Raw genomic sequence first — 14484 nt, 5'->3', positions numbered from 1 at the left:
ACTCACCACCAACTGCGCCCACCCCCCGCCCCCAGCTCCTGGCAATTACCAATCTAATTTATGTCTCTGTAGATTTTCCTATTCTGGATATTTTATATAAATTGAATATCATTCATTTTTTTTTTAAAGACCCTTTAGTGTATTTTCTAGGTATGAGCTCTCACTCCAGGTGCTGCAATCACAAACTTAAGTAAAATCTATTGTCTGCCTTCCAGTTACCCACAGTCCAACAACAAACACGCTGAGTGCAGAATTCTCAGTGTTTCCTCTTGGGCACAACAGCCACATGCATATTAGCTAGCAGAGGCCCTTTGTACCGGTGGGATATTCAGGCCAAAAGGCTCATCATTTCCCTTTGGGTTCAACTCTATTGGGTAGATGCTACCCAGTGCTCCATCCCATGTGCTGATCAGACCTACAAATGTCTACCTTTACTCCTATTTGATCAAGCACCTATACCTGACCTGCCCTTTTCAAAAGATTCTGTCTTTGGTTAACGACTCAGAAGTCTTGGGTTGTTTTTAAATGCACCCAGCTTGTCTTCTTCTTTACATTAAAATCAAAGGAACAGAGAAAAAACTGATGGCTGAGGGGGTGGAGGGTTAGGTTAAATAGGTGATGGGGATTAAAGATCGCACTTGTGGTGATGAGCAACAGGTGATGTATGGTAATATTGAATCACTACGTTGTACACCTGAAACTGGTATTACATGTTAACTATACTGGAACACACACACACAAATCAAAGGAATATTTTTCTCAGGTTTCTAACAAGGTATTTGGTATTTTCCTATGTGATAATAACTATTTAGCATATCAGAGGGGGGATACACTGAGTTCTCTCTGAAGATCTTGAATGTAAGGTTAAGCTTGCAGAATGGAATGAGTAAGAACTCATGCGCCCTGAAGGACTTTAGCCATGTGTGGAAGTTAGTCATCTGAAGAGACTGTAGAAAAGCAGTTGAAGGGATTGGGAATTTCCATCTGCAAAGTGACAAAGGAGGGATCTCAGGAGATATATTAAAAAAAAATAAACCTATGTAAATAACTCTACAAGACTGTTTATAGATAGTAACAGAGTCCATGTGAAGTTTGAAAAAGTCTCAGAATTTGTGAAAAAATTTGTTACTGTCTCTGCAGCTGTCCAGAAATTAGCAAGGTGATCTTACTGGAAAGCAGACCCCTGTAGTACTTGGGGTATCACAGCTCCAATGGGGCAATCATAACATCTTCTGATCACCAACTGTCTCCCCATGTATGTATGGGGAGTGGTAGAATAAATTAAACAGCCTCACTTATACTTCAATCGCTTAGGAGATCAGCTGTTGGGAATTAGACCCAGAGAGTCTTCATGTTCTGGCAAGACCCAGTTTCTGACTTGAAAGGCAGGGATCATAGACCATGATGATTTACCCAAGCACAAATCTGTAGGACAGAAGTTTGGACAATGTGAGAGCCATGGCCAAACATACAAAGGCCTGCCGTTTAGAGGAGGAAGTCAACCTGCTATACGTAGGCCCAACAAATAAAGGCACTACAAAGCAGTAGTTAAGAACACAGCCTCTGGAGCCAAACTACTTGGCTCTGATACTTACTAGCTACATGAACTTGAATAACTTAGCCTGTATGCACCTCAATTTCCTCATCTATCAAATAATGGGCTTGCGAAAATTAAATGAGATAACCCGAATAAATATTGAGCATGACATCTGGAGCACAGCAAGTCCTCAGAAGTCAGCCATCACATCATCACTGTCCAAAGAAGACAGACCACCCTGTGGGATGGGAAGCCCCTACAGCTCAAGTCAAGGCAGAGATTTGTTAACTGAGGGTCAAATACAAACTTGATGCTGCTGAACTAATTTCAAGCCCAGATCTTCCAATTAGCTCCTATGCCCCCTCAAACTCCTACATACAATTCAAATAAAAAATGCTGTCTCAGTAGCTCATGTGTTGCTCATGTAAAACTGGTTTTTCTCTTTTGGCATTTAACCCACATATACCTTGTGTGCAAAGCAGCTGTTAGTCAATAACAATAAGGAAGAAATGTGGTCCTTGCCTTCAAGAAGCTAAATATCTAACTGAAAAGAGAGGAGCAGAGAACCACAAAGTGATGCAAACATGCATGCTGGATTTAGGCCAACCACATGTTTGGCGCTTAACTTTTTATTAAAGAACCATGACCAAGAGAAGGCTCAGGGAACTCACTCTAGTCTACAAAACATGAGAAGCTTGTTAGTATACTAAACTAAAATCAATCACATTCTCCCTCCCTCTCTCAGTCTCCATCTCTCTTTCTCCCCTTTCCATTCCCTTCAAGCTATAGCATGATGGTTTTGGAACCTTCCAGTCTCAAATTCTCAGGCTCACGTGCTGGCCGGCCTATGGCAATAGTCAGTGAAGATGGACAAGCTGCTTCCGTGTTGCAAGTTCACATAGGACTCCTCCACAGGACACTGAAGGCTATTTTTTATTGTACCTACTGCTTGAATGCCCTTGTGTCTCTCATCCGTAAGTTCAGTAAAGAGAAGGAAAGTGGGCTTTCTTCATCACGTAGCACAGGCCAGCTCTCACCTATTTACTAACAGAGGTAGGTTCATCCTATGGCTACTACAAGTAACATCTGTAAGAAAAACTGATCCTTCTTCTCTGAAAACATCCCCCTCCCCCCAACCACAACACTTTTGCGTGCGTGTGTGTGTGTGTGTGTGTGTGTGTGTGTGTGACATTCCAGCCACAGTTTCCAGGCTTCTTTTACGTTCCACAGGATCTGGTTGCTACATTTTAAGTATTGAACTCTCCTGTAAAATGTCAGGTAGGGGAGAGAGGCCCCTGGGGCTGCCTTGCATTTTGTGGACAAACACCCAGGACCAGGGAACACCAGGAGGCTCCATTCATGCTGGAACACTCACCACTTCACTGATTGCTCTGTTGCCTCAAGAAATTCATAGCACCTTCGGGCAAGAGAACAACAGTGTGGTGTTTATTGAAATCTACATCTGGTAGCAATTTGTCCAACAGCAACCAGCTTTCTCCCCTCCTTTTCTTCAGTCAAATAATCCACAGGGGCCCATAATACCCCACAACCGTTCATTTGTGCGAGGCCTGTATTGTGTCATTTATGTTCCTAATTACAGATCTGGGTTTATCAACAAGTTTCAGCATGGTAAGTAATTTTTGAGACTGTAGAAGAGACTAAAGGCCCATGTCTTGAGGCAGTGACACTGTTACTGACCATCACTGTCTCGACCGAAGGATGAAGGCACACATTGGCCCCTGTCTTCCACTCCCCTGCTCACACTTGGTCAGCAGAGGCCACCAGAGCACACCCCTTCCCCACCCTAAGAGGTGTGGCCTCGCCACGGTGTGGGAGTTTGGGAAAAGGGATAGCTGAGTCTTGACCTAGAATTAGACATTTGTGTACTGTAGAGAAAGTACAATCTGGGAGAAAATCCTTTCTCCCTTTGGGGCTGGTTGTGAAGGAGATTGAACAGCTAGTTTGCTAAGGACTCAATGAATAAAGAGCTCTTTTTTTAAAATTTATTTATTTATTGAGTAATCTCTATACCCCACATGGGGCTTGAACTCACGACCCCGAGATCAAGAGTTGTGTGCTCCTCCGACTAAACTAGCAAGGCGCCCCAATGAATAAAGAGCTCCTAATGGTACCCATGATTAGGTGAGAAGATGAGGTAAATTCAGAAAGCAGAGTAAGTCAAGCTTGGGAGCAAATCTGGGGAATGGATTTCAAAATTTACATGAAAAGTCCTTAATTTGAAATTGCTAATAGAAAACTAGAACTGTTTAGTGGGGAGAATACACAGAGGAGCAGTCTTAAGAATAGAATGGACATCTCTCTGTTTGCCCAGCACCCATCCACCCACATCAGCTCCTCAGAGGCGTTCATGCCCCTCTCACCCTAACCACATGGTTCTGAGGGGGCTGCCAATCACCACACCCTGCCTGTGGCCCAAGCTGGCCAATCACGGCAGCCCAACCCTGTCTACTGCCAGTGGTCCAGAAGAGGCATGTGACTCAGGCCTGGTCAATCATATGTGTCCCGGGGTTTTCCTTTTGGAGCCACCAGGGAAGAAGCTCCTAAAGGAAGAATGAGATTTTGGAACTGCCTGAGGCAGTGTTTTTTGCTAAACAAGAAAGAGAACCTGTTTGTAGTGAGAGAAAATGAGGGGACAAAGACGAGCAATAAAGACAAAGATAGTTGTCACATTAAGCCCCTCTATGTAGAATCCCTGGAGCCAAGACTCCATGGCCTAGTTACAAATTTATGTTAAATCCAGTTTGAGCTTTTGGTTTCTGCCATCATAACCAGGGTCTACAGGACTACAAAAGGCTTTTCCCTGAAAATGACTGCTATGATGACCAACTGAGTAAATGCAAGTAAACTCTCTGAAAAACACAAGTGCTGCACAAGGGTCAGATACTGATCGCATGCAATCACCTATGTTATGAAAGGCAGGTGAGCACAAGAAAACACAGCTGACTCAACACCAGGAGAGTGGTTTCTTAAAAACCTTTTCATTCTGGGGACTTCTGAAGACTTATGAAGAGGTACATGGAATGGTATAATGCCCTCTCGTAGTACCCCTCCCCAGCCCCAATAACCACTGACCTACAGCGCCGTCCAGGAGAGCCGTGGTTTTGACTAACTCTTTCCGGAGCACAGCTAGTTCACTTTGTGCCTTGGTTCTGGGCCTGAGCAGCCCTTTGTCTGAATGGAACTGAAAATCCGGCTTCTGGCAATGGGATAGAATCTTATAGCAAGAAGCCAAATGTCAGGAATTCATGAGTTCAGCCTTGTCAGGCTGTACTTGGCCCAGACACCATAATCTGACATATGCCTCATTCGTTCTCAATGATGATATCTTAGCGTGGTCTTTGGATGTATGTTTTGTCATGACAGGTGTCAATGAAAGAAAACCCTATCAGTGTTCAAAGTAAATCAGCTACAAAAGAAGTTTTTTGAATGCTGATACCATCTTTCCTCCATGGACTAAATTCTTCTTCAAAAACAAATTATAGTCCTACAGAGAAGTAGTCCCCTGACATACGTAATGTAGGATACATACAAGGAGAATAATTCAAAGCATGGAACCTAGGTGTCAAAAGACTTATTCTATCAATATCATTGAATCTTCGGTTGGGAGGGATATAGAAATCTCTAATCCAATTGAATCAAACTTTTAGTATAGAAGTATGCTCTAAACATAGATCTTTTTGCAAAGACAATTCTAAGAGGCAGCCAGGGTTGAGAACCACCCCTCTCCCCCAGCCAATACCTTTATTTAGTATATGACATGAAGTTCCTTAGGGGAGGTGATAAAGCAAAAAAAAAAAAAAAAAAAAAAGATAAGGAACACTGACCTAGAGGAATGCTGCATTACAATAACACTCCAATCCACACTCTTTATTACAGCTCCAAACTGGAAGGGCTACAAGTATCCATCTACAGTAGAATAGGTAAACTGCAGCCTATGTAAACTATACAGTACTATACAGCAATGAAAAGGAGCAAACTTCAGCTGCACACAACAACATGAGTAACCTTCCTAATGTTGAGCAAAAGAAACAAGACACAAAAGATCATACAGGACTTATTACTTCCATTTATAAAGTTCAAAGTCAGGCCAAGTGAATTATGTTGCTCATATACCTGACAGAAACTGTCAAGAAAGGCAGGGAAATAACTATCACAGGAGTCGGTAGGGTATTTACCTGGAAGGTTGTGATCCAGGAAGCCAAACATGAGAGGGGTGAAAGGAAATGCTGTATTTTTTTTTTTATCTGTGTGTTAACATGATAGTTATTCTCTTACATTATACATAATGTATAAGATTTCTGGCTTATGTGATAGCTCATGTGAAAACATCAAGATATAAAAGAAAAAAGCAGAGGGAAAAATCTCTTGATCTTTGCCATCTGTATTTCCCTAAAGCATTGTTTGGATCAAGCTATTCCTCTGCTCCCAAGTAATAATACAAATTGCCCCAAATGTGCATGGTGCTTTTGGGCTTTCATTTACAGAATCTCATCTGTACCTCAGCCTCAGTGGGAAGGAGAGAGTCAGAAAGCACTTCTCAGAAGAGGCTGGTACGTGAATTAGAAGGGCCAGCAGAAGTAACAAGGGGAAGAAACAGAGCTTGACGGGAAGGACTAGGTCCACTCAGTCTGGAGTGGGGAGAGGATGGGGCAGTGGTACAGAAGTACTTGCGACAGAGCTGGAGAGAACATAAGGGGCACTCTAGAGACACATCTATTCAGCTGTCCTTTTGAGCAGTTCATATCAGAATAGGTGAGAATGTTCTTTTATTTTTTTTAATATGAAATTTATTGTCAAATTGGTTTCCATACAACACCCAGTGCTCATCCCAACAGGTGCCCCCCTCAATACCCATCACCCACTTTCCCCTCCCTCCCACCCCCTATCAACCCTCAGTTTATTCCCAGTTTTTAAGAGTCTCTTATAGTTTACCTTCCTCCCTCTCTTTTTTTTTTCCCCTTCCCCTCCCCCATGGTCTTCTGTTAAGTTTCTCAGGATCCACCTAAGAGTGAAAACATATGGTATCTGTCTTTCTTTGTATGACTTATTTCACTTCTTTTAAAGATCACGATTAACTAAAAACTTGCAATTGAAGTTAATGTGTATTCTTATACCTGGACTAGAACCAAGTAGTTTTCTATAGGTTCTTCTACAACAAAACTATCTATTGCTCATCTCTTTGACACTCAAAATCCATTTAAACAAATTATTTTAAAAGATTGTTTACACTTTAATTCAAGACACTTATGTTCAGAGGTTTAATGGTATATGAAGAAAAAAATTATTTTAAAAACTATGGCAGTTTTTCACTTGGTTCATTTGCATTTAGCTTACAAGAAGTTATGTTTACATTATACTTCTAAGATTTCAGAGCACATTATAATGCCAACTTTGTGGGGGCAGGTATTATATCCCATTTTACACATGAAGCTCAGGCAAGAGGAAGTCAGGAACAAATCCTTACTCTTCAAGACTCAAAACCTGTATTTCCTTCCACGAGAATACTCTGTTTCTAGGCCCATGCCATTAAGGGCTGAAGGGAGTTAGGCTTAATATCATTTCAATCTAGTTTTCATGGTATTAAAGTATAAAGTTTTATTTCCACTGGTCACCACTGAGAGGAAGAGAAAGGGGAAGGAGGGAGCAGAGGATAAATAAACCAATCAATATTAGAACAATGAAACTTGAAATAGTTATCTCTAAAGAGTTGGTACTAAACTGGTGTTTTTAATTAATTTTTTATTTTTTAATGTTTATTTATCTTTGAGACAGAGAGACAGAGCACAAGTGGGGTTGGGACAGTGACAGAGATGGAGACACAGAATCCAAAGGAGGCTCCAGGCTCCAAGCTGTCAGCACAGAGTCCCATGTGGGGCTTGAACTCATGAACCGTGAGATCACAACCTGAGCTGAAGTCAGACGCTCAACCAACTGAACCACCCAGGCACCCCATGAACTGGTGTTTTAAAACATCAATTCAATGCTTAGAACTGGAAGTTTGACAAAGTGTATCATCAGTGTTACATGTGTGTGTGTCCTGTATGAAAATGAAATATCTTAAAAATCTTTTTTAAAGTAAAGTTTGTTTCCTTCTAATAAAATGTTAAGCAGAACTAGGTATGGCCTAAGATTACAGTAAGGAAAATGCAAGACCTTAAGTTTAGTAGCATAATTAAACACAAACCAACCCATAGCAGTTTACTGTGCTTGCAATTAGAAACTCAATGATTTGTTTGCAACAATAAGATGTAAATATTTCCAGTTTAGCACTTTTTTTTTTTTTTTTTTTTTAAACCAGATGGTTGAATAAAGACAAATGGGGGCAAGCTCTTAATTTCTCTTTACAATTTAGGAAAAAGAGAAGGCCAGGAAGAAACAAGTTGTTTCTTATCTGCCCCTTTCCCATTGGTAAAGTCTGGAGATGGAATCATGAATGAGTACAACCTCATTCCCATGGATTTTAAGATGCCAGTCTGTTCCTAAAGACAGTTCAAGAACAAGAAAGCACAGTGGGGTTGGCTGACCAGGCTCTAGGATGGGACAGTGAAATATATCATGCTATTCAAGAATACAGTTGGAAAGAAACAAAGAACAAAATTGCTTTTTGAAACTGCTCGGTGTGGAAGCAGAGGCACTCCCTGTAAGGCAGAACGCATCCAGACCTTCCTGTCTGCTCTCAGGCACGTAAGCATATTGTAAACCTCGAGATGTAGAGTAACACTGCAAAGTTAAGGTTAACAGTGTCCAGTCAAGGTAGCAGATCAATTCACTTCTCTGAGCTGTAAAATGTAATGTCGACCTCATAAGACTGGTATGGCACCAAAAGTCTAGGTATGAAAGCTCCAGGAAAATTGCAGATAATGTAATCAACATTAGTTGCTAGGTCTCTCTTGGCACTCTTCATCAGGGATCCCGGATGTTCCCATGCCACAGGCCATTCTGGAATGCCTTCTCTCCTTCTCCTCTGCTACACCTGTAGCGCCCACCTTTAAGGACCAGTTCAAAATCTAACTCTTGCCAGGAGCCCTCTCTGTATCCTATGCTCCTGAAATCCTGCAGGACTTACCACACCATGTGTCCAGCTCTTCATGCTCACATACTGCCCTGCAGACTCGGTTACTCATCTGTTTACTGCTCTAACTATGCCATGTCAGCTTCCTGAAGGCTTGGCATGTATGTATTCTTTGAATTCCCCCACCACCATGAACTTGACCAGGGGTCACCATTTGTTGATTGACAGAAGCCATGATCCCCCCACCACCATGAACTTGACAAAGGGTCAACATTTGTTGATTGACAGAAGCCATGATTAAACATGAAAAATATTTAATTTAAACACAATATACACCTTAGAATCTCTCACATCCCTTTCCTCCTTGCCCTCCTACAGCTAATGGCAAAGCAAGACGGATCAAAACTAAGATTTCAGAACCAAGAGTCAATTTAATTTTACAGTATCAAAACATGGAAGCCCCCCAAATTCAACATAGCAGCTGTTATGTTTGCAAATGAGAAGGGTCAGCTGTGCAAATATAGCCCCTGGAATAACGGTCACAGGGCACACTGCAGTCACATCTCCCTGGGACCCTCTATTGCTGGTCCAGGCGGAAAGTCAGGGCCAGCGGCCTTCTTCCTAACCCCTACTCTCTCTCTCTCTCAGACTACATCTTAAAAAATCCCTCCTACCCAACAAAATGTACTACTTTATCTTACTGTTTTTATAATTCAAAGGCATGCATAACTGTCAGCGAGAGCTTCTGACTGGATCAGGCTAAGCAGTATTCCATTCCACTCTTAAGACAACAGAATTCAGAAAAACCAACCTGATAGTTTAGCTGATCAATGTAACCTCATGTCTTAAATGTTTTGTTGCTGTTTGGCTTTACAACGTAATGAAAACAGTCTTCACAGTCCCATTTCTACCTCCTCAACAGCCTCAGGCACTGGGTACCCCCACAGGAGGGTGAGAAGGAACCCAGTGCTCTGGGCTGGGTGGCTATGAGGTTGCCTCAATCAGACCAAGATGCCCAGGTGATACCTTGAGATACCTCACCTGGAAGAAGCCTGTCTGGAGTAGTGGGAGTTCTGGGGTGTGCTTCCTAATAGGGTAGCTGTGTCTCCGTATTTAGAAATCAGGATGTTAAGAACTAAGAGATAAGATCAAGTTTATATACCAAGTGATTGATGTTTAATTTTTATTTCTTTTTAACAGCTTTTTAAATATAAACTTACAAACCTGAGGAAAAAAAGCAAACAGTGGTTTAAAAGGTGCTTTTAAAATTTTGTGGACTACTGAGAAAATAGGAATACATACTGGATTTTAGATGTCATGGTGAAATTATCGTTCATTATTCTGTGACAGTAATGGTATTCTGCCGACACAAGAGAATATCTGTATTCTTAGGAGATTCATGCTAAAAATTTAGGGGTGATGTGTCATTGTATGTGGAACTTGCTTTCAGGTGGTTCAGAAAAAGAGAAAATGTGTGAGTGTGTTTGTGATGTGTTGGTGTGTAGGTGCTAGGCATAGTGCAAGAAAGGGTGAAATGAGCTGAGCAGAGACTAAGGCTTTGAAAACACTGAGGCACAATAAAAATGGGGGAAAAAATCACTATCACATCTACACAAACTTCATTTCTACATACAATAAGCTAACATGCTCTGACAGCCCATCACAACAGAAAGTCAACACTAATGTCCTTAGAAGCCAGACAGAAAAGTTAAGGATAAAGAAGCACACCGAGTCCCAGCTATGTGCACTGGGGTTACATGCTTTCTTTTCTCTTGGTCAAACATCTTTATTGAGATATAATTCACATACCATACAATTCACCCACTTAAAGTGGACACAGTGGTTTTAGTATATTCATAGCCGTGCAGCCATCACAATCTAAGATTAGGACATCGCCTCCAGAAAAAAACCCTTACCATACAGTTATTCCTCATTTCTTCCCCAGCCCCTACCCCCATTCCCTGGCAACCTTGAACCTACTGTCTGCCTCCAGGTTTTTTTAAATTCTGGACATTTCATATAAATGAAATCCTGTAATATGTAGCCTTTGGTGACCAGTTTTTTTCACTTGAGCAGGTTCACCTGTTACAGTATGTGTCAGTAGTGCTTTCCTTTTTATTGCCAGATAATATTCCAGTATTTTCCAGTGTAACACCCACATTTCATTGATCCATTCACTAGATGGACCTCTGGGTTGTTTCTACCTTGGGGCTATTATAAATAAAAAATGTGATCAACAACAGTATACATGTTTTTGTATGAACATATGTTTTCATGTCTCTGGGTTATATACCTTTGGGTGGAATTGCTGAGCCAAATGGTAACTCTGTGCTTAACTTTTTGAGAAACTACAGCACTGTTTACCACAGTGGCTGCACCATTTTACATTCCCACCAGCAACATATGAGGGTTCCAGTTTCTTCACATCCTCGGAAACTCTTTTTATTGTCTGTCTTTTTGATTATAGCCACCTCAGTAGGTATGAAGTGGTATCTCAGTGGTTTTGATTTTCATTTTCTTGATGGCTGACGATACTGGGCATCTTTTCATGTACTTATTGGACATATGTATATCCTTTTTTGAGATATGTCTATTTAAATCTGTTGCCCAATTTTTAATTGGGTTTGTGCCTTTTTCTTTTTGAGCTACAAGAATTTCTGATATATTCTGGATACCACTTCCTGATAAGATATGACTTGCAAAAAAACTATTTAAAGCATAAAGTTTTAAATTTTGATGTACTCCAATCTGTCTTTTCTTTTGTTAGGTACTTTCTTATTTAATGCTCACAGTGGTTGTAAGGAGTAGGAGTTACTGATCCAATTATACAAATGAAGAAAACAAAACGCAATGTAACTAGGTAGATGACCCAAGGTCTCACACAGGGCTGCTGCACATGGCTGTGCCCTGCACAATGTAGATAGTTGAAAGGCAGCAGTCTTGGGACTGGAGCTCCTTGCTGGAGCTGGTATGTGCATTCAGGCCTTCTGACCATGCCAGGGTTCAGGCTACTCATTCACTCTAAGTGTTATAATGCAATATGCTTATTTTTAAAGAAAATTCTTGGATATTATGCATTCAACATTCTAAAGATGCTGCCATTACTTAAGGCTTTGGAGTTCATCTCTAAAAGCTATACCAAGAGGTCGGGAGTGGCAGATTTAGGGAACATACTCCATTATGGTGTGGGAAGACTTTAAAAAAAAGCCAAAAGTCCAGGGCATCAAGACTGGACCAATGATGTAAGTTATTAGGCTGGCTTATACCATATTGGATTTATATATTCTGCTATTCACACCAACCAACAATAAAGCATGAGAAATGTAATTTTATGGCTCAAAATAGATCTAAATCTCAAAAGAACGTAAAACGTGTTTTTAGCAATGACAACCCAGATAGGATAGATATCAAAGAATAGTTATAAAATATATAAAAAGTAATCATCTTTGATACATTTTAAAACATTCTGACATAAAAATTGGCTATCTTTTTACTTCTTGGCCATACCAGCTAAATTTGAAACAAAACCACTGAATTATTAGAGCTAAAAACAGGATTTCACAAATGGTTCAATCTCTTTAAGTGGGGAAGCTGATGTACAAAATGTTGAAGTTATTCACCCAAGTACTTGGGAGAACACTAGCAGAACAAAGACTAAAATTTAAGAAGGATGCAGCAACCATGTTCTATTTCTTACTTAATATTAACTGTTTTAACTCTGCTTTTACCATGTATGATCCTCTTCTCTCTCCTGTAGACCTCCAAGTGGATTATACCATCCAAGACTGCTCTTTGGGAGGGGAGGGATTCTGGCCAAACTTCATTATTTATCCTCCAATTGGATCCTTCCTCAACACCAACTTATCTAAACATCTCAAATCCATGTAGATAACTCTGACAGCAAATAAAAGGGATTCATTTTATAAAGTGAGTTCTGAAGGGATGCTGCCAAGCCTTATTTCAAAAACCAGGCTCCAGTTTCCAATCTAAGAATTAAATGGCTTTCTGCCTGCTGTTTCTGCCTTTCCCCCTCAATTAGGAGAGAAGGCCAAGGCTGTGTCTCGAGGGATTGCTGCATAAGGAAAAATCAAGGCAGGATACAGTCTCAGGATGGGTCAGTGTAGGCTGGAAGTGGGCTTGTAGAAGGCTTTGTGAAAAGAGAACTGGATTCATGAGCAGGCTAGGTCAGTCTGCACAGTGATTTCTCTCCATTGGAAACAGGTCTAAGTGCTGACACGGGGGTTTCCCACAGCTTCTACTGGCCTCCAAAGGCATATTTGTCATCAGAGTCTCTTGATGAAGCTGTACATAAATATCTGATTGTTGTTAAATACAAAACAAAACAAAAAAAAATATTCCACAGGAACCAAATCAAAACCATCTGTGAGGGGGAGAGGCCAAAAACTCAGTCTAAGTGTAAAAGGCCCAGCAGAAACACTTGTTAATTGTGTTATTTACTTTGCTGAATAGTAAACTGTCATGCCAATGAAGTCATATCACATGACTATAATGTTTTTCATATGACTTTCCTGCTATGAGAGAAATGGGCACTTTATTTTCTAGAATTCCAAATTCTGTAGTAGATGAGTCAGAATCTGAGTTTTAATTCAGAGTCAACCCTTTGGCTCAGCCTTGTTTATTTCTGTCAGCCTGTTTGTGATTGTACATCTTAAACTTCTTACATTGAAGTTTATTTTTTTAAGAATCATTCATTAATCCTGATTCTGCAGAACATAGTTCTGCTTAGCAAACACTCGATAAACACGCAAATTATCTTAATGAAGTGTTTTAACTGCATTCCTGAAATCATAACTGCATGACACAGCATCACATACTGATGATATAGTCAAGGCAAAGGAAGAAAACATAGCCTAAAATTAATCCGGGAATCACAGAACTTGCAAACCTTCAAAAATGAGAATGAAGTGTTTCAGGAAAATTAGTTTGTGGAATTTTGTTATTTGAATTTCTCAAGGATATAGCTTGCTTTATTAACTGTGTTATGAATCAGTCTTTTCTCTCTTAGACCAGATTTGAAAATTATTTGGCATTTTCTTTTTTTTTATTTGGCATTTTCCACAGAAGATAAATCGCAGCAAATTTTATGAAAAGATGGCTAAGTCATTTGCATGTTTGATTTAGACTGAGCCTTTCTTCAACAAATTCAGCAATTTTAAAAGCATTTGGTAAGCACTTCAACAGCTTCATGACTTAGACATCTTGTGCTTCATCAATTTTAAGGCCATTTCCTTTTGTTCCAACTGGGATAAATAGACAAGGATGAGCAATAGGGACTGGGATCAATCTCTAAGTATCCAAATCCATTTTCAAAAAGGCTCTTGAAAGTAAAGATCAGAACTTTGCATATTTGCAAATAATATATCCAATAAAGGGTTAGTATCCAAAATCTATACAGAGCTTCTCAAACTCAACATCTAAAAAACAAGTAAACCAGTGAAGAAACAGGCAAAAGACATGAACAACACTTTTTAAAAGAAGACATCCAAATGGCTAACAGACACATGAAAAGATGTGTCTTTTCAACATCACTCCTTATCAGGGAAATACAAATCAAAACCATGATGAGATACCACTTTACACCTGTCAGAATGGCTAATATCAACAACTCAGGAAATGACAGATATTGGTGAGGATGAGGAAAAAGGGTAACACTTTTGCACTATTGGTGGGAATGCAAACTGGGCAGCCACTCTGGAAGACAGTATGGAGGTTCCTCAAAAAACTAAAAATAGAACCCTACAACCCAGCAATTGCACTTCTAGGTATTTATCCCAGGGATACAGGTGTGCTGTTTCAAAGGGACACATGCACCCCCATGTTTATAGCAGTACTATCAACAATAGCCAAATTATGGAGAGAGTCCAAATGTCCATCGACTGATGAATGGATAAAG

The 14484-nt window shown here is 40.3% G+C and overlaps 1 protein-coding gene across 1 annotated transcript in view; it reads right to left on the bottom strand.

Moving 5' to 3' along the window:
- Positions 1–14484, bottom strand: part of ATG7 (autophagy related 7) — a 246123-nt gene that overhangs the window by 105039 nt on the left and 126600 nt on the right. The gene's annotated exons all lie outside the window — the stretch shown is intronic.

This window comes from Panthera leo, chromosome A2 (assembly GCF_018350215.1).
Source record: "Panthera leo isolate Ple1 chromosome A2, P.leo_Ple1_pat1.1, whole genome shotgun sequence".
Lineage (NCBI taxonomy): Eukaryota > Metazoa > Chordata > Mammalia > Carnivora > Felidae > Panthera > Panthera leo.
This window is presented reverse-complemented; position numbering and strand designations above follow the sequence as displayed.